Here is a 7,891-nt window from a genome sequence, read left to right as displayed (position 1 = left end):
TTTTCCTAATTCAAGGCGCAAAAAAAAAAAAGTTTCTCCGCAAAGAACAGAATTTCAACATGATGCTTACACAAGGTGACAATTCAAGCATTTACCATCTTCACTTCAAAATATTGAAGGCAGATTGCAGCACCAGTGTAACATGCGGGAGTGGGAGTGCCCGAGCGGCATAAGATGCCACTCGGGGCAAGATGCTCGTCTATCGACATGAAGATTTTTTTTTTTCCGAGCACAACTTCAGTCTATCGCCATGAGCAATTTACTACCGAGTGAGTTGTGCCGCAAGTGTAAGAGCGTGTGTACCTAACCGTCTGAGAGCGTATATAGTTTGTGTCTGATTTATCAGTGCTGCCATCTATATTTCGGAAGTGTGATGATTGAATATTTGTACCCTTGTAGGACTGTTGCTCTCTGTGGTGAGACTTTTCAACGGGGAAATAAGTTCACATTCTCGCCTCGAAGGTGAGCAACATGGAGGCTACTAAACCAGACATGGACCTCGTCCATATTTCTCTGCGGAACTTCTAACGAATTGGTACATGAAGGGTGCCGTCAGGTCCACGGGTTCGATCCCGGGAAAAGACATAGATAACAAGTTTTTTCTCTACTAATCCTAAGGCAACCGATAGATGGCGCCTTCATTTCCGACCGAACTCGATCGGTAGTGAATTGCTGTTTGACGATATGACCGAAGTTGGTGTGCGGTAAAGTAGTAGTAGTATAATACGAAATAAGCATAGCTCTGACACCATAAATACGTTAGAGCCACGCATTTACACACGACCCGCTTCTGGAAATGACCGATTTGTTAGAAATTCCGGGGAGGGATGTTTACCAGGTGCATGTACGGTTGAGTAGTATATGAAATTAGGGGCCATTCAAGTATTACGTCAGCAGATTTTTAGCCACTTTTGCCCCTCCAGCAAGAATCGCTCTCCTCATTTCCTAGTTTTTAAAATCGTGATTCTCCGCGTTATGCTGTTGTTGCCTACACACGCATATAGCCTAAAAACTAGTTTTCCCTTCCTTTTTTCATTTATACGTTGCTTACTTTTCTAGCGAAGTAACAGCCCCGAGTTCATACGTTTATGACTGGAGGCGTACGTAGGAGAGAACATGGGGGGGGGGGGCGCCGTGCCAAAGCCTCCTAGAAGTAGTATCTAGGAGGATTTGTGCCTGTGCCCTCCCGAAGACGATCAAAAATTGAAAATATTTTTAAATATTTTAGTAAAAACATTAAAATATCGAAGGAAAATAACTTTATACTGAACGCTATCTTTATCCATTTAAAATGCTTTTTGAAAGTTGCTCAAAACTCCTCTGAAACAGATTCCTTGTGCTTCCCAAACCGAATGTGCCCTCTCCAAAGGCCGATCTTAATACGCCAATGCTCGTGACTAGGGTGACAAATTTCGTTATAACGAAGTGATTTACCCGGTCTCTCGGAGTTCGTTACAACGGGATTCGACTGTGATGCCCCATAATATATAAGGCACCATGTTATTTTTTCATTCCGCACAGATATCGAAATGATCTATATCTGTGAGCAGAGAAACAGGTCTGTGCATGTGAAATAAAAGACTATATTCCTCCTATCTGCTCGTTGCCTCATGCCTGGTGCCGGCCCTGCCTAGGGGCGTAGCCAGAAAATTATTTCTGAGGGGGAACTAAAGTGATAAAAATAGATATAAAATGTATATGCATGTGTTATTCCATGCATATAAGCCATTTTCCAACATTTGGGGGGGGGGGGGAGAGACCGGAGGAATATTTGTAAAATATTTTAATGTTTCAGATCTGATGATTCAAATTTTTACTGTGCAAAACATTTAGAAATATTCATATTTGATTACGTTTACCAATATTATAAGGTTCTTGGGAAGTGGTGGCAAAATATAATAATTTAATTCATAGGGCTACCTGGGAGAACGTTGTATCTTTTGGGACCCAATATGGTTATATTAAAACCATATTAGGCGCACATATTATGTGTGGTCATGTCTCGTCTTTTTCTATGTGGGTTTTTGTTTTGTCTTTTAAATATATCTTGTGTTTGTTTTTGCAAATTGCTAAAAATAAATTCTGAATTTTCATCCATTCTGGAATTTTGGAAATTTTCATCCATATTCCAGAATTATTTCCTTCGATTGTTCTGAATTTTCATGTTGAGTGCTAGAATTATCTTTGTTTAAATAAATAACGTGATCTTCATATATTCCTAAGTGATCAGCATGATCCGTCCATGGAATTTGTTAGTGTTAATAGACATCCATGCCCGAACCCAGACCTCTAACCACTCGACTGCCAGGTGGCAATTATTAAATCAATTATTATGTCCATTATTTTTCGTATTTTCGATTCACCGATTCTGAATTTTCATCAGTTCTCCGGCAATTTCTTTCATTAGCTCCTAATTTTAACTGGTTTTAGAATTATTTCTTTCATCTCTTCAATTCGAAATTTTCAATAATTTTTTTAAGTTTATTTACATTCAATTGTATCTATATTTTTTCATGCATAGGTAGGTATTTTTCAGCATTCCCGTATATTTTATAATGACGTATGAATTTTTGGATGCCGATTATACACCCTCTTCCGTTGGAATGTAAAAAATCGGGGCTAAAGGGCCCGAAATTATTGAAACACCTCTGACTCGCTATAATTTTCGCACCAGACTTTGCATCTGGTAAGAGCGGCTCTGACCGGCGTCAACGAGATATCACGCCTTCTTAAAAGCTTTCTATTTCGGCAAAAGTAAGCTCAAAGATTTTGTAAAGCTGGCTTTTCGACAGAACGTGGTTTTTTTTTTCTTCCTCCTTCTTATGGAGAAAGCTTTGCTGAAACCTGCTGAAAATCAGAAGTCTACTTCATGGAAAGAAAGGGTGTTTTGTGCGATTACTATCGTGGATCAGTCAGTGCCGTCTTAACGCATGAACCCATCTGGGTCTCAAAAAAAAAGAGAGGGCTGCACAAAAATGAGATCGGGATGGAATTTTCGAGAGTAAGCATGTAAATTTGGAAAAAAAATTCAGAAAAATTACTTAGGCTGGGGGCCCTGGGATCAGTGAAAATAACTATGCCGAGAGAGAAAGAGTTATCAAACAGGGTCTACCCAGTGTTTCTCAGGGAACACGGGTAGCGAAACATTGCTCTAATCCAGCGGTTCTCAACCTTTTTTTGACTCGCGGAGCCCTTTTAAGTAAAAAATTCTATGGCGGTGCCCCCTAGGCCAATTTTTTAATTATTCATCAAAGTTACAGATTTATTTTTACTATTTGAAAATATTTATAATTATTTTTTTAAATTTTACTCGTTTTTTTTATATTTTCCTTCGAGTGGCCGCGGAGCCCCAGGAAAGTGCACAAGGAGCCCCAAGGGCTCCACGGAGCACCCGTTGAGAACCGCTGCTCAAATCTATTTGAATGTCTCTTCTTTCTTTTGAAATAATTTTAAGGAAAGTAGGATAACCAAAATTTCTTACCCCCCCCCCCCAAAAGACATAAAATTCACAGAAATTGAAAGTTTTTTTTTTGGGGGGGGGGGGAAGACATAAGCTGATCATGATGCAATAAAATAATAATAATACACGCGGATCTTCGACCCATCATTGGAAAGTTCAGTGGCAAGCAAGTGGCGGGAGGCAAAGAAGTCTAGGTAAGTATATATATAAGACGACAAAAAAACATAGCTTTTAAAGTAGACGAAGACATGTAGATGATGATAATAATAATAATAATAAAATGAAAAAAAAATACCCCATTCTCCCCTCCAACGGAAAAGTGCAGACGGGGCGCGCCTTGATATCGTCACGATCCTCGAGGTCATCCCCGTAAAACTAGTTTTGCTACATACCACATTCATGAGAATCAAAAGAAAAAAACCCACTCCACTCTGGACGGTACAAGCCAAGCCAAAGACCCACGTGCTTGTTGCACCAAGTTCTTAACCTGCAGATGCAAAAAAAAAGAAGTACCGGCGAATTCCCTTACCTTATTACCACTCTGGGGTCGACCCTCAACCCTCCCTTATTCCAATCTATACCCTGTGGTATAAGCTTGACAGGAGAAATTTCTCTCTCGTGTGGCGATTGCTGGCGGACGGAATGGTGGCCCCAGCCACGTCAGGGTTATTTATGTGGTTGGTCTCTTGTGGAAAAACAAAAAAAAAAAAAGCAGGGAAGTCCGAAAAGACTGGTCTGGTCACATCTGAGATGGAAAAAAAGAACCTGTTCGCCATTTTTTTTTCCGTCTTCATTTATATGTTCGTTAACTAACTCTTATCTCATAGAAATTTTTCTTTTCTTTCTTATCTTAGTTAAGAAATAAGGCCCATGATGTTGCTGTAAGAAAAGATACAAGAGTGTCTCTCGTTATACGCACGATTGAATTCTCCCGACAGAATGTGTGGTGTTTTTTTTTTTCCTTGCTATTTTATGATAGGTTGTGGTGCTCTTTGTGCATTCGTCCAGATCCTTGGCAACAGGATCGAAGGGATCAATAATTATGGCCAAATACTGACTAGACGTTTTGTTTTTTTTTACAAGAAAATTGTATGTTGTTTTCCACGAATTTCCACTTTTTGTGCTACTGTGCGATGCTGGAGTCACAGATGTTCGTATTTAGGGCCTCACTATTTTATTCCCTAATTTTGAACAGTGTATACTCATATTGAACGACCGCCTTTGCGTCTATGCTCATGTGACTAAGGTTTTGAACGGGGGAGGAGGGTTAAAAACGTCGACACTGTCTATCTTGATTTCCAAAAAGCATTTGATTGGATCCAACATGATAAGTTCTTGAAGTATTTACATGAGATTGGGATTGGAAGCGAATTGAATAGAATCGTTGTTCATCCACAGCGGGTTATGGGGAACTGTGAATTTTCTGATTGGGCAGGTATCACAACTGGTGTTTCCAAGACTTTGGGGGGGGGGAGGGGGGGGCTAGAGTGCGTCCCTCCACCCCGAAATATTAAATGGCTGGTTTTTATGGAATAACATGGTTAAGTTTTTCTTTTGTACTTCAATCTTGAGTCCCTCACTCCTCGCAACATTAGTTGTTCCTCTCCGAAAGGAATTTCTGCTTACGACCAAGGGTATTCTTCTAAGAAGTGTTTTGGTCCGATACTTTTATGCAGGACTGGACAAATCCCAGGCGCCAAGTCACCATTTGGTATTGACGCCTAAATTTTTCTTTGTGTAGTTACTAAATTGCAGGCTGAGAACATGCCCCCCCCCCAAATCCAGGAGAAAGACCCCTAGGCAGGGACTTTCATTGCGCCCCCCCCCCCATACTAGCCTTTCCACAGGCTCCCGACAGTTAATTTATAGCTTGGAAAAAAAACAAAAAATTATGACAATCGTCTCGGACACCAGGGCTTGAGCCCTGTCAACCCTACCCTTGTGGAAGGGGGGAAAAGCAGCACAAAATGTCTGGAATTTTACAACAGCATATCTGCCAACATGGAAGAGAGTCATAATGCCCTGAAAAAAAAGTCAAAAGAAGCATTATATATTTTGTAACTTTTTCTTCTGTTAAAAAAAATTTTTCTGGCACCTAAATTTTTTTTGCGATTTGTCCAACCCTGCTTTTATGGATAAACTCGATCAGCGTATTGATGGGAATGTTATCAAATTCATAATACTATTCATAAATACTGATATCTCATAGGTTTCGGTAGACAATTTATTTGAATATGTAGTGTGTAATCAAGACTGTCTTTTATCAGCGTTTTCATATTGATTTGATGCAATGATTTTCGGGAGTAAGTACCTGAAATGGTAGGTGGCAGGTACTTCCAGCAAAGGTCTTTTTCTAGGGGGCCACAGTGTATCACTTCGCCCGGGAGTCCATGACGCGGTAAACAGCTTAGGCTGTGTATTATCAATGTAATTTCCATTCAATTTACGCAAAGATTTGTATGTTGAGCAAGTTTAAAATTCCTTTAAAAAAAATTGCGCTCTTTTAAGTGCAGTGGACTAAAAAGTTATTGAAACAATGGGGTGAGAGAAGAAAGCAATGGTGTCTCATTCTTAACTCAGTACACCATATAATTCCTATTTACTTTCTTTTCCTTACTTCCTACCTTTCTTTCACTTCGTTTTCTTTCCTTTTATAATTTTGTACATATTTTTTTTAGGTGAAATGATGACCAAGGCCGCGAATTCGGTAAATAATGATTTCCGGCTCCTTAACTGGTTATCCTTGAATGTGAGACCTGCGTTTTTAAATATAACATGCGGCACATACTCTTTTTTTTTTCCATCTTCTCATTCTATGCCCTAAATTAAAAGAAGTAAAATTTCTTAACGAGAAAACAAAATTGGTTTTTTTCTCCCCAAGTTGTTTATCGTCCCCTTTTATGTCCACATTTAATAATAGCCATCGACGCATGTTATCCTCGCGTTTTTTGAGATTTCTTATTGAAGCTTGTAAGAACGTCTTTCATATTCTATCGATTTTTTTACCTCGCTTAAGAAAATCCACACTTATATATTGTATTTATACAGGGTGTTCCACCAAAAGTCTCCTAAACGAATAAAAATTCTATGGTATGTTTTGAAATTTACGTGAAATCTGAAATAGCGATCAACGAAAAGAGAATTTTTCTGTTAGGGTTGAACCTCCCAAAAATTGTTATTTAAATGAAACATAAGACTCAAAACTAGTATTAATTACTAGCGTATAATCTGCAGATTTGAATTTTATTATTCGAGAAAAATTGTTATCGAATGATGCGCATATCCAGATTTCATTCACCAACAATGAAATCTTAAGTTACGTATATAGATGCGGTTACTGGTCACATTTTCGTAGAAAAATTTTGGTTTTTCTAATCCCATTCCTAATGCCATCTATATACTTTTCACAAAAAAAAATTTATCGATTAATTTTCCAAAATATTTTCAATCTCAACCTCACAAAAAAGGGGGGGGGGGTGCGGGTAATACGCAACGCGGTATATAATCCACAGCTAAGAAACGCAATCTAATAAGAATCCTATGAAAAAATTCTAGCATGCTGGATGAGGAGTGTCAGTTTATTTAATTCCATCTGTACTTTATCAACCCATTTTAAACTGCTTACTTAATCGTACACATTGCACAATTCGTACAAATTTGCTCTGTGGAATTTCTAAAGAATCGATCGGTACATGTCGCAATGTGTGTTTTGGGTGTATGTCAAGCTTGTGTGTGACATGTTCGAACGCACCAAGCCCCATGTTTTGGAGGGGCCCCGCTCTTACGGTAATATTAATTTCTTTCATAAATTATGGAATTTCATCAATTTTCCGAATTTATTTTCAGATCATAATGAAGAATGATTATTTCTTTAATAAATTCTGAAGTTTTCAATTTTTATCAATTCCGGAACTATTTCTTTCATCAATTCTGGAATTCTGAATTTTCATAAATTCTGAAATTTTGAATTTTCATAAATTCTGAAATTGAATTTTCATCAATTCTGCAATTATCTCTTTCATCAATTCTGGAATTATTTCACTCATTATACAAATACAACGCCACAACAAGCAAATTGCCCAACGAGGTGGCTGACTTAAGAACATCATGGATCCCCGAGCCCCTACCTACTACTGCTACACCACACATGCACCCCCCCCCCCCCGCGGAACCCCCCAACGAATCGGTACATGCGGGAATGTGCAAGTACGTGTAGTGCAACCTGACGTAAAGTTTGTTTCTGTGTAATGCTTGTTATGTGTAGTGCTGTCATCTGCCCCCAGTTTTACTAACTATGAGTGAAGTGTTATGGTTGAATGATTTACGTTGTAGGACTGTTGCTCTCTGTGGCGAGACTTTTTAACGGGGAGATCGGCTCGCATTTGCGCCTTGAAGTTGGGAACCACAGAAAACCAACTTCAGCCGACCACC

Source organism: Pholcus phalangioides, unplaced genomic scaffold (genome assembly GCF_987345545.1).
Source record: "Pholcus phalangioides strain wild (caught in Gottingen) unplaced genomic scaffold, Ppha-v1.0 ptg000013l_1, whole genome shotgun sequence".
NCBI lineage: Eukaryota > Metazoa > Arthropoda > Arachnida > Araneae > Pholcidae > Pholcus > Pholcus phalangioides.
This window is presented reverse-complemented; position numbering follows the sequence as displayed.